Genomic DNA, 14,907 nt, shown 5'->3' with positions numbered 1-14,907 from the left:
ACTTTACTTAAATTAAGTGAGTAAACCTGATGCTTTTAAAGCGATAAGTTGACCATACTTAGGTGAGTAAACCTGTTGCTTTTCAAGTGATTAGTTGACTTTAATTAAAATAAGAGAGTAAACCTGTTACTTTAAAGTGATTAGTGGACTTTACTTAAATCAGTGAGTAAACCTGTTGATTTTAAAGCGATTAGTTGACTTTACTTAAATCAGTGAGTAAACCTGTTTCTTTTAAAGCGAATAGTTGGCTTTAAATGGTGAACTTGGCAAACGCATATTTTCCACATTTATGCACATCTTGGCATTTCCTTTAAAAATCCTTTCATGCAACATTCCTAAATGCACACGATGAGAGGCTAACTAATCTAGAAAATCTGAGTGGATGACTAGTCTACAGACACTTAAACTGAATGTGACTGCCCTACGGAGTAAAATTGCTGCTCTTCAGGTCAAGTACATAGATTTGGAATGTCGTTTCTTGACAAAGCAATCTGCGTCTTGTGGGTATTTCTGAAGGTATGAAGGGTACACAGCCTACAAAGTTCATTGCAGAAACACTGCAAGAGATATTCAGGCTCCACGAACCCCTGCTTCTTACCCAAGTGCATTGCACATTATCCGCGCGACCAGCTAAGTGTCAGCGGACGTGGCCGTTTGTCATATGCTTTCATATGTCAAAATAGGTGGATGGATAACTAGTGTCACCTGAGGTCATGACCTCCTGACCTCAGCGCTACATTACTGCCCACTCGAATGTAACATTTATAAATATGAGGACATTCCTGAAAGCCACTCAGATCCCGTTTGTTCTGCAGTGCTGACGTATTACAACAGCTATGAAGGACGTTATTGTATACAGTGTTTCCAAACGCTCTGGGTCAATCTCTGCAGTGTGAAGAGTGACCCTTCAGAGGCATTGAAACATCGACCACAGGGGAAGACAGAGATCCAGCTTTGCCCCGTGATTCAGCATTTCACAAGCTTCAGTCTATCAGAAACAAATCTGGCTCACTTTTCAGCCAGCAACTTACACAGAAGAAGACTTGCGTAACATGCGAAATGACCAGCCAGTCCTTCAGAGGCTGTGCACTGCGAAAAACGTGTTTCTTACCTAGAGTTTTTGTCTTGTTTCTAGTCCAAATACCTAGAAATTCTGAAATCAAGAGGCATTTTCCAGACTAGCAAAATTTATTGTTTTGTTTTAAGAAACAATGAGTCAAAATTAGGTAAGTTTTTCTTTAAAATGAGCTAAATAATGTGCCAATGGTGACTCTTTATTTCTGAAAACAAGATAACAATTTTCACTTGTCCAGAAAATGCTTCTTGATACAAGAATTTTTGCTTGAAAAAAGCAAGAAAGTCGCTAGTTCAAGTCTCGGCTGGGTCAGTTGGTGTTTCTGTGTGGAGTTTGCATGTTCTCCCCGTGTTGGCATGGGTTTCCTCTGCATGCTCTGGTTTCCCCCACAGTCCAAACACATGCGCTATAGAGGAATTGATCAACTAAACTGGCCGTAGTGTATGAGTATGAATGAGTGTGTGTGGGTGTTTCTCAGCAGCTGGATGTGCATCTGCTGCGTAAAACATATGCTGGAATAGTTGGCAGTTCATTACGCTGTGGTCACCTCTAAAATAGAAACTGAGCCGGAGGAAAATGAATGAATAAATTAATGTTTGTCTAGAAAATGTAGAAACAAGACAAAAACTCTATGAAAGAAAAGCATTTCTGCAATGTAGATCTCAAAACTGAGGCTGATACGACAGAATATTGATGCAAAGTCAATGATGTAGTACATTAAAGATACACAAGAAGTAGCTACAGTAGCGATACAATACATGCTTATGTAATAAAAAATATATCTATAGGTTTATGGTATGTTAAGCCTCATTCACACTACAAGGGATGAAGTATGAGCGAAGTATGAGTGACCTCCGGTGACCTCCGTCTACACAAGCAACAGCGACTGCTGGTGACCAGGTGGGCGTGTTGATCGATGCGACAACATTAAAAAATCCTTCAACTTTATGCAAATTAAGAGCAACTTTCTTGAGCGACAGCCAATAGGAGCACCAGTAGAGCTCACATGATCCTCTCTCGGCTCGCTCAGAGGCCGGTTGTATTCGTGCTGTATATACGTACACACCCCTGCGTTTGAAGCAGATCACCACCCAGAGCCACAGGCAGCTACATAGACGCTGCTAGTCTGAATGAGGCATTATGCTGCATTATATTACGTTATTAAATGTTTGTTTGTTTGCTAAAACTGTTTTTTTTTTTAACATCTTAGTTAGTTTTTGCCTTGTTTCTTGTCCAAATATCTAAAGATTCTTCAATCAAAAGCATTTTCTGGACAAGCCAAAAATATTGAGCATAATATAATATAATAACAGTATTATTGTCTTCAGAAATAACGAGTTCAAATAAAGCGAGTTCTTCATAAAAACAAGCTAAATAATCTGCCAATGGGGTGAGTGAAATAATCTAGTTTATTTTCTTTTGACATTTTATTTCGCTTACCCCATTGGCAGATTATTTAGCTTGTATAAATTAGGGCGGAGCTACAAATGCCTGTGTGTCAGCATAGTGGCGTTTTCAAAAACAGGACTAGCGTTTTCAGTGCTGGTCAGGTGTGAGTGTGTGCTTCATGCTTCTGTCAGTCGCTCCTGTCTCTGTTCATCTAAAACTCCACATCTATAATCCTCTTAGTCTATGCTGACATTATCTTCAGCAGCTCAAACACTCTAATGGCTAATGGACAGACGGCTGCTTCTCACTCAGGGCTGCTGTTTATGCTAATGAGATGGAGAGATGAGCACTAGTGGGCGGAGCTTTCCCCCTCTGATGACACGTACAAAGGGAGAATGTCAATCAAAGTGTTTTTATTTAGTCGGATTATCACAAATACAATTAATTGATGTTGACCATCAGAGGCTGGAGATATTCACACACTCCTGACACACACACACACACAACTGGGTTTAAACACCTTATGAAAGTCATTTGTGCGTAATAGGTGTCCATTAACTTGTCCGAAGCTGATCTCAGGGATAGGGAATGTGGTGATAACGCAGTTAAATTAAGAAGCATTTTTTTAGACAAGCAAAAATATCGTCTTGTTTTTAGACATATAATAAATCAAATTTATTGAGTTTTTTTGCTTAAAACAAGAAAAATAATCTGCCAATGGGGGAAGCAAAATAATCTAGTTTTTCCTTTTGGCGTAAGATTACTTCCCTTACCCCACTGGAAGATTATATTGCCTGTTTTAGGGAAACACTCACTTCATTTTGACTCATTATTTCTGAAAACTAGACAATATTTTTGCTAGTCTATAAAAATGCTTCTTGATTTAAGAATTTTTAAATATCTGGATTAGAAACAAGACAAAAACTCTGAGTAAAAGAAGCATTTTTTGCAGTGACTTTAAATTGAAAAATGAATGTGCTGCGCTGAGTATAAATGTACACGTTCATAAATGTTCAGATAGACTGAATGACCTGCAATAATCCTGACCCATAATGCCTCAGTGAATGAATCACACACACACACACACTGAACATCTGATTCATCAGCTCATCAGGGTTTATATCAGGGTTTCTGAAAGGCTGAAACTGATGAATATTGTCGATATATGCTGAGTGTAATGTTATCTTCATCCTCTGAGCTGATAACTGATCATAGATTAGATGATATTACTGAATTAAACATTTAAACCACCATTAACCTACAGCACAAACCTACCAGCAGAGAAGAAGACCAATCAAACACTGAGTTAGAGTCCTATAAAAGCACTGAAACTCACACACACACACAAATGCGCACACACACACACTAGCTCAGTCATATACACACACTCGAACACACAAATACATTCCTATACACACACTTATGCACACTCTCACAAGCACACTCACTCACACTGACTCACTCATATACACACACTCGAACACACAAATATGTTCCCATACACACACACACTCACACATGCACAAACACTCTCACACACACACTTAAAAACACACAAACGTTTCCTACACACATATCAAATCAAGCATCCACACACACTCTCTCTCAAACACACTAATATACACACACTCAAACACACACACACGTTCCCATACACACACTCACTCAAACACTCATATACAAACTCACTCGCTTTCATACACACTCACAAACATTCTCTTTCTCACACACACACTTACTCACACATTCTCACAAAGACACACACACATACACGTTCCCATACATACACACACTCACTTACTCGCTCTCACACACACTCATATAGACACAAACACACACACACACTCATGCACTCAAACATGTTCCCATACACACAATCTCACTCACTCAAACACTCATATACACACACTCATACACACAACATGTTCCCATACACACTCACTCAAACACTGACCCACACACAAACATTTGCAGACACACACTCATATAAATACACTCATATAGACACAAACACACACACTCACACATGCACAAACACTCTCTCACACACACTTAAATACACAAACGTTTCCTACACACATATTAAATCAAGCATCCACACACACTCTCTCTCAAACACACTCAAACACACACACACGTTCCCATACACACACTCACTCAAACACTCATATACAAACTCACTCGCTTTCATACACACACATTCTCTCTCACACACACACTCACACATACTCACAAAGACACACACACATACACGTTCCCATACATACACACACTCACTCATATGCACACTCACTTACTCGCTCTCACACACTCATATAGACACAAACACACACACACACACTCATGCACTCAAACATGTTCCCATACACACAATCACACTCACTCAAACACTCATATACACACACTCATACACACAACATGTTCCCATACACACTCACTCAAACACTGACCCACACACAAACATTTGCAGACACACGCTCATATAAATACACTCATATAGACACAGACACACACACTCACACATGCACAAACACTCTCTCACACACACTTAAAAACACACAAACGTTTCCTACACACATATTAAATCAAGCATCCACACACTCTCTCTCAAACACACACACGTTCCCATACACACACTCACTCAAACACTCATATACAAACTCACTCGCTTTCATACACACACACACACTCACTCATACATACTCACAAAGACGCTCACACATGCACGTTCCCATACATACACACACTCACTCATATACACACTCACTTACTCGCTCTCACACACACTCATATAGACACAAACACACACACGCTCATGCACTCAAACATGTTCCCATACACACAATCTCTCACTCAAACACTCATATACACACACTCATACACACAACATGTTCCCATACACACTCACTCAAACACTGACCCACACACAAACATTTGCAGACACACGCTCATATAAATACACTCATATAGACACAAACACACACACATTCGATCAAACACTCACTCACACAAACAAACATTCACACACACACACACTCATATAGTAGAAATCACACACACACACACACGCACACACACATTTTCTCTCTCTTTCATTCTCACATACACACTCATGTGGCTGGACTGAATGACCCTCGCTAACACACACACACACACACACACACACACACCTCAGAGATCACATGACCATCAGCTCACACTCATTCCTGAACTTTTCTTCTCTTCTCCTCTATTCTCATGTAAAACTCCAGCAGCCACAAGCCAAGACTTACAGAAAAACACACTCCAGAGGAACAATGAGGAGTTTATACTCATCTTAAGCTGCGCTGGAATTTAACACTCGCTTAACGGACAGAAGTGTGTGTACAGTATGTAACGAACACCACACAAACGATACAGAAACAGATGAAGCTTTCATCTTCATGGGAAATGAATTATTTTCAAACATCATTTTTAACACGGAAAGAAAAAATCTGTATTATTTTCTTATAATATTTTACACTTTAAGCTGAATATCTTAAAAAATAACTAGTAAAACACAAATATACTGTTATCATGACAAATTAAAATAAATGTGTTAAAAATAAAATTTAAAACTAGAGAAAAATCTGTTTATTTTTAATTCATTCATTCATTTCAGAGGTGGCCACAGCAGAATGAACCGTCAACTATTCCAGCATATGTTTTACACAGCCGATGCCCTTCCAGCTGCAACCCAGTACTGGGAAACACCCAAACACACTCATTCACACAACACATTCATACACTACGGTCAATTTAGTTAATCAATTCCCCTATAGCGCATGTGTTTGGACTGTGGGGGAAACCGGAGCACCTGGAGGAAACTTGGGTTGGACCCCCTTTTGCCTTCAGAACTGTCTTAATCCTTGGTGGCAGAGATTCAATAAGCTACTGGAAATATTCCTCAGAGATTTTGCTCCATATTGACATGATAGCATCACACAGTTACTGCAGATTTGTCAGCTGCACATACATGATGCCAATCTCCCGTTCCACCACATCCCATAGGTGCTCTATTGGATTGAGCTCTGGTGACTGTGGAGGCCATTTGAGTACAGTGAACTCATTGTCATGTTCAAGACACCAGTCTGAGATGATTCACGCTTTATGACATGGTGCGTTATCCTGCTGGAAGTAGCCATCAGAAGATGGAGACACTGTGCTCATAAAGGGATGGACATGGTCAGCAACAATACTCAGGTAGGCTGTGGTGTTGACACCATGCTCAATTGGTACTAATGAACCCAAAGTGTGCCAAGACAATATCCCCCACACCATTACACCACCACCAGCAGCCTGAACCGCTGATACAAGGCAGGATGGATCCATGCTTTCATGATGTTGAGGCCAAATTCTGACCCGACCATCCGAATGCTGCAGCAGAAATGGAGACTCATCAGACCAGGCAACGTTTCTCCAATCTTCTATTGTCCAGTTTTGGTGAGCCTGTGTGAATTGTAGCCTCAGTTTCCTGTTCTTAGCTGACAGGAGCGGCACCCGGTGTGGTCTTCTGCTGCTGTAGCCCATCCGCCTCAAGGTTGGACGTGTTGTGTGTTCAGAGATGCTCTTCTGCAGACCTCGGTTGTAATGAGTGCTTATTTGAGTTACTGCAGCAGATCGTCTTGACCATGTCTACATGCCTAAATTCATTAAGTTGCTACCATGTGATTGGCTGATTAGAAATTTGTGTTAACGAGCAGTTGGACAGGTGTACCTAATAAAGTGGCCGGTGAGTGTATATCTGAAATGCATATTTAGGCCAGTCTTCAAAGTCACACTATCCTTTAGAAATATATTAATTTGAATGATTTAATGATTATTATTAGTGTTAAAAACAGTGGATATTTTTAATTCTATTTTTACATGAACATTGAACATTCTATTTTTGCAGTTACATTGTTAAAAGCTTTCATGTCACATTTGTTTACAATCTGTGTTCAAATTGTATTCAGAATCTTAGCTGACTGATAAAACGTTTCCTGCAGCTAAAATACTGGAGACAGCAGAAAAAAATGCTGAACTCAGAAAATGAAATGCCTCCAAGCCTATAATTGCTCTGTTAGTAAAATAAAGAGCAAACACTTGAGAAATCTTTAATTGCTGATGTGAATGAAAGGCTCAGCAAAAACACCACCATGTTCTCCTCCTCTGCTTTGTAGTTTGTGGATTATGTCAAGAAATTCGGACGGATTGAGGTCAGACCCACTGACCAACAACTACTAGTTGCCTAAATATACTTTTTAATATCTTACTGTGATTATAAAAAAATCCATTGCATTTCTCATTGAATCTGCAATTTTAAAGTGCAAGTAAATGTTGATATTTTGAAACAATGTTATTTTAGTTACTTCAATATTTTCTGTTTTTTACATGATTTAGATTTAAAAAGTTATTAAAATGTCTAATACACATAAACAATATAAACATTGCATTTATTTGATCAAATATCTTGTCAACATTTTTGTTGTCAACAGAGTTGACGTAACAGAGTTGATGATAACAGAGTTGACAGTAACAGAGTTGACGTAACAGAGTTGACGTAACAGAGTTGATGATAACTGAGTTGAAGATAACAGAGTTGACAGTAACAGAGTTGATGATAACTGAGTTGACGGTAACAGAGTTGATGACAACAGAGTTGACGATAACTGAGTTGATGGTAATAGAGTTGACGATAACAGAGTTGATTATAACAGAGTTGATGGTAACAGAAATGTCAGTAGGAGAGTTGACAGTAAGAGAGTTGATGATAACAGGATTGATGGTAACAGAGTTGACAGTAACAGAGTTGACGGTAACAGAGTTGATGGTAACAGAGTTGATGATAACAGGATTGATGGTAACAGAGTTGACAGTAACAGAGTTGACAGTAACAGAGTTGACGGTAACAGAGTTGACAGTAACAGAGTTGACGATAACAGGGTTGACGGTAACAGAGTTGACAGTAACAGAGTTGACGTAACAGAGTTGATGATAACAGAGTTGCTGGTAACAGAGTTGACGATAACAGAGCTGATGATAACAGAGTTGACGGTAACAGAGTTGATGATAACTGAGTTGACGGTAACAGAGTTGACGATAACAGAGTTGACGTAACAGAGTTGACGTAACAGAGTTGACGTAACAGAGTTGACGATAACAGAGTTGATTATAACAGAGTTGATGGTAACAGAAATGTCAGTAGGAGAGTTGACAGTAAGAGAGTTGATGATAACAGGATTGATGGTAACAGAGTTGACAGTAACAGAGTTGACGGTAACAGAGTTGATGGTAACAGAGTTGATGATAACAGGATTGATGGTAACAGAGTTGACAGTAACAGAGTTGACGGTAACAGAGTTGACAGTAACAGAGTTGACGATAACAGGGTTGACGGTAACAGAGTTGACAGTAACAGAGTTGACGTAACAGAGTTGATGATAACAGAGTTGCTGGTAACAGAGTTGACGATAACAGAGCTGATGATAACAGAGTTGACGGTAACAGAGTTGATGATAACTGAGTTGACGGTAACAGAGTTGACGATAACAGAGTTGACGTAACAGAGTTGACGTAACAGAGTTGACGTAACAGAGTTGACGATAACAGAGTTGACGGTAACAGAGTTGATGATAACTGAGTTGACGGTAACAGAGTTGACGATAACAGAGTTGACGTAACAGAGTTGACGTAACAGAGTTGACGATAACAGAGTTGACGGTAACAGAGTTGACGGCAACAGAGTTGACGATAACAGAGTTGATGATAACAGAGTTGACGTAACAGAGTTGACGTAACAGAGTTGACGATAACAGAGTTGATGATAACAGAGTTGCTGGTAACAGAGTTGACGATAACAGAGTTGACGATAACAGAGTTGACGTAACAGAGTTGACGATAACAGAGTTGACGATAACAGAGTTGACGTAACAGAGTTGACGATAACAGAGTTGATGATAACAGAGTTGCTGGTAACAGAGTTGACGATAACAGAGTTGATGATAACAGAGTTGACGATAACAGAGTTGAAGATAACAGAGTTGACGGTAACAGAGTTGACGGCAACAGAGTTGACGATAACAGAGTTGATGATAACTGAGTTGACGGTAACAGAGTTGACGATAACAGAGTTGACGTAACAGAGTTGACGTAACAGAGTTGACGATAACAGAGTTGATGATAACAGAGTTGCTGGTAACAGAGTTGACGATAACAGAGTTGACGATAACAGAGTTGACGTAACAGAGTTGACGGTAACAGAGTTGACGGCAACAGAGTTGACGATAACAGAGTTGATGATAACTGAGTTGACGGTAACAGAGTTGACGATAACAGAGTTGACGTAACAGAGTTGATGATAACAGAGTTGACGGTAACAGAGTTGCTGATAACAGAGTTGATGGTAACCGAGTTGACGATAACAGAGTTGATGGTAACAGAGTTGACGGTAACAGAGTTGACGGTAACAGAGTTGATGATAACAGAGTTGACGATAACAGAGTTGACGATAACAGAGTTGATGATAACAGAGTTGATGATAACAGAGTTGACGATAACAGAGTTGACGATAACAGAGTTGATGATAACAGAGTTGATGATAACAGAGTTGACGGTAACAGAGTTGCTGATAACAGAGTTGATGGTAACCGAGTTGACGATAACAGAGTTGATGGTAACAGAGTTGACGGTAACAGAGTTGACGGTAACAGAGTTGCTGGTAACAGAGTTGACGTAACAGAGTTGACGTAACAGAGTTGACGGCAACAGAGTTGATGATAACTGAGTTGACGATAACAGAGTTGAAGGTAACAGAGTTGATGGTAACAGAGTTGATGATAACAGAGTTGACGATAACAGAGTTGATGGTAACAGAGTTGACATAACAGAGTTGACGGTAACAGAGTTGACGGCAACAGAGTTGATGATAACAGAGTTGACGATAACAGAGTTGATGGTAACAGAGTTGACGATAACAGAGTTGATGATAACAGAGTTGATGATAACAGAGTTGACGATAACAGAGTTGATGGTAACAGAGTTGACGATAACAGAGTTGATGATAACAGAGTTGACAATAACAGAGTTGACGATAACAGAGTTGATGGTAACAGAGTTGATGGTAACAGAGTTGACATAACAGAGTTGACGGTAACAGAGTTGACGGCAACAGAGTTGATGATAACAGAGTTGACGATAACAGAGTTGATGGTAACAGAGTTGACGATAACAGAGTTGATGATAACAGAGTTGACAGTAACAGAGTTGATGATAACTGAGTTGACGGTAACAGAGTTGATGATAACTGAGTTGACGGTAACAGAGTTGATGATAACAGAGTTGATGATAACAGCGTTGACGATAACAGAGTTGATGGTAATAGACTTGACGATAACAGAGTTGATGATAACAGCGTTGACGATAACTGAGTTGACATAACAGAGTTGATGATAACTGAGTTGAAGATAACAGAGTTGACAGTAACAGAGTTGATGATAACTGAGTTGACGGTAACAGAGTTGATGACAACAGAGTTGACGATAACTGAGTTGATGGTAATAGAGTTGACGATAACAGAGTTGATTATAACAGAGTTGATGGTAACAGAAATGTCAGTAGGAGAGTTGACAGTAAGAGAGTTGATGATAACAGGATTGATGGTAACAGAGTTGACAGTAACAGAGTTGACGGTAACAGAGTTGATGGTAACAGAGTTGATGATAACAGGATTGATGGTAACAGAGTTGACAGTAACAGAGTTGACGGTAACAGAGTTGACAGTAACAGAGTTGACGATAACAGGGTTGACGGTAACAGAGTTGACAGTAACAGAGTTGACGTAACAGAGTTGATGATAACAGAGTTGCTGGTAACAGAGTTGACGATAACAGAGCTGATGATAACAGAGTTGACGGTAACAGAGTTGATGATAACTGAGTTGACGGTAACAGAGTTGACGATAACAGAGTTGACGTAACAGAGTTGACGTAACAGAGTTGACGTAACAGAGTTGACGATAACAGAGTTGATTATAACAGAGTTGATGGTAACAGAAATGTCAGTAGGAGAGTTGACAGTAAGAGAGTTGATGATAACAGGATTGATGGTAACAGAGTTGACAGTAACAGAGTTGACGGTAACAGAGTTGATGGTAACAGAGTTGATGATAACAGGATTGATGGTAACAGAGTTGACAGTAACAGAGTTGACGGTAACAGAGTTGACAGTAACAGAGTTGACGATAACAGGGTTGACGGTAACAGAGTTGACAGTAACAGAGTTGACGTAACAGAGTTGATGATAACAGAGTTGCTGGTAACAGAGTTGACGATAACAGAGCTGATGATAACAGAGTTGACGGTAACAGAGTTGATGATAACTGAGTTGACGGTAACAGAGTTGACGATAACAGAGTTGACGTAACAGAGTTGACGTAACAGAGTTGACGTAACAGAGTTGACGATAACAGAGTTGACGGTAACAGAGTTGATGATAACTGAGTTGACGGTAACAGAGTTGACGATAACAGAGTTGACGTAACAGAGTTGACGTAACAGAGTTGACGATAACAGAGTTGACGGTAACAGAGTTGACGGCAACAGAGTTGACGATAACAGAGTTGATGATAACAGAGTTGACGTAACAGAGTTGACGTAACAGAGTTGACGATAACAGAGTTGATGATAACAGAGTTGCTGGTAACAGAGTTGACGATAACAGAGTTGACGATAACAGAGTTGACGTAACAGAGTTGACGATAACAGAGTTGACGATAACAGAGTTGACGTAACAGAGTTGACGATAACAGAGTTGATGATAACAGAGTTGCTGGTAACAGAGTTGACGATAACAGAGTTGATGATAACAGAGTTGACGATAACAGAGTTGAAGATAACAGAGTTGACGGTAACAGAGTTGACGGCAACAGAGTTGACGATAACAGAGTTGATGATAACTGAGTTGACGGTAACAGAGTTGACGATAACAGAGTTGACGTAACAGAGTTGACGTAACAGAGTTGACGATAACAGAGTTGATGATAACAGAGTTGCTGGTAACAGAGTTGACGATAACAGAGTTGACGATAACAGAGTTGACGTAACAGAGTTGACGGTAACAGAGTTGACGGCAACAGAGTTGACGATAACAGAGTTGATGATAACTGAGTTGACGGTAACAGAGTTGACGATAACAGAGTTGACGTAACAGAGTTGATGATAACAGAGTTGACGGTAACAGAGTTGCTGATAACAGAGTTGATGGTAACCGAGTTGACGATAACAGAGTTGATGGTAACAGAGTTGACGGTAACAGAGTTGACGGTAACAGAGTTGATGATAACAGAGTTGACGATAACAGAGTTGACGATAACAGAGTTGATGATAACAGAGTTGATGATAACAGAGTTGACGATAACAGAGTTGACGATAACAGAGTTGATGATAACAGAGTTGATGATAACAGAGTTGACGGTAACAGAGTTGCTGATAACAGAGTTGATGGTAACCGAGTTGACGATAACAGAGTTGATGGTAACAGAGTTGACGGTAACAGAGTTGACGGTAACAGAGTTGCTGGTAACAGAGTTGACGTAACAGAGTTGACGTAACAGAGTTGACGGCAACAGAGTTGATGATAACTGAGTTGACGATAACAGAGTTGAAGGTAACAGAGTTGATGGTAACAGAGTTGATGATAACAGAGTTGACGATAACAGAGTTGATGGTAACAGAGTTGACATAACAGAGTTGACGGTAACAGAGTTGACGGCAACAGAGTTGATGATAACAGAGTTGACGATAACAGAGTTGATGGTAACAGAGTTGACGATAACAGAGTTGATGATAACAGAGTTGATGATAACAGAGTTGACGATAACAGAGTTGATGGTAACAGAGTTGACGATAACAGAGTTGATGATAACAGAGTTGACAATAACAGAGTTGACGATAACAGAGTTGATGGTAACAGAGTTGATGGTAACAGAGTTGACATAACAGAGTTGACGGTAACAGAGTTGACGGCAACAGAGTTGATGATAACAGAGTTGACGATAACAGAGTTGATGGTAACAGAGTTGACGATAACAGAGTTGATGATAACAGAGTTGACAGTAACAGAGTTGATGATAACTGAGTTGACGGTAACAGAGTTGATGATAACTGAGTTGACGGTAACAGAGTTGATGATAACAGAGTTGATGATAACAGCGTTGACGATAACAGAGTTGATGGTAATAGACTTGACGATAACAGAGTTGATGATAACAGCGTTGACGATAACTGAGTTGACATAACAGAGTTGATGGTAATAGACTTGACGATAACAGAGTTGATGATAACAGCGTTGACGATAACTGAGTTGATGGTAATAGACTTGACGATAACAGAGTTGATGATAACAGCGTTGACGATAACTGAGTTGATGGTAATAGAGTTGACGATAACAGAGTTGATTATAACAGAGTTGATGATAACAGCGTTGACGATAACTGAGTTGATGGTAATAGAGTTGACGATAACAGAGTTGATTATAACAGAGTTGATGATAACAGCGTTGACGATAACTGAGTTGATGGTAATAGACTTGACGATAACAGAGTTGATGATAACAGCGTTGACGATAACAGAGTTGACGGTAATAGAGTTGACGATAACAGAGTTGATTATAACAGAGTTGATGGTAACAGAAATGTCAGTAGGAGAGTTGACAGTAAGAGAGTTGACGATAACAGGATTGACGGTAACAGAGTTGACAGTAACAGAGTTGACGATAACAGGATTGACGGTAACAGCGTTGACGTTAACAGAGTTGATTGTAACAGTTGATGGAGACAGTTGATGATAAAAGAGTTGACAGAAACAAAGGTGATGGTAACAGTTGACAGTAACAGAGTTCAAGGTTAGAGTTGACGGTAACAGAGTTGACGGTAACAGAGTTGATGATAACCGAGTTGACATTTTCCAGCATTTTGTGATTTAGCTGCAGATGCTAATCTCACACCAGACTCTACATGGCGTCTCTAAAACACAATTTTCTGCATTTTCATCTTATTATTATTTTTAAAAAGTGAATTGATTGAAATATTACAGTACCACATAATTAATCTACTATTGGTGTGTCCTAAACATTTTTCACAAATTATTTAGAAGAAAAATGACACACCTCACACACATCCACAAACACTCACATACACACATTCTCTCACAAACAAACGCATACACTCACAAACATACAGACAAACACACACTCACAAACACTCACATACACACACATTCTCTCACACACACATTCTCTCTCTCTCACACACACACACACACACTCATAAACATACACTCACAAACATATACACGCACTCTCTCAAAAACATACATAGACACAAACATAAACATTCACACCAACACAAACTCACACACACACTCACAAAAAATTCATACACACATCCG

At 39.6% G+C, this 14,907-nt stretch overlaps 1 protein-coding gene across 1 annotated transcript in view; it reads right to left on the bottom strand.

The window, feature by feature from the left end:
• scarb2b (scavenger receptor class B, member 2b) overlaps window positions 1-14,907 on the bottom strand; it is a 74,172-nt gene that overhangs the window by 53,472 nt on the left and 5,793 nt on the right. The window lies entirely within an intron of this gene.

The sequence above is a fragment of the Danio aesculapii genome, chromosome 21, assembly GCF_903798145.1.
Source record: "Danio aesculapii chromosome 21, fDanAes4.1, whole genome shotgun sequence".
In the NCBI taxonomy this organism is placed as follows: Eukaryota; Metazoa; Chordata; class Actinopteri; order Cypriniformes; family Danionidae; genus Danio; species Danio aesculapii.
Note: the sequence above shows the minus strand (reverse complement) of the source record. Positions and strands in the feature narration are given on the sequence as shown.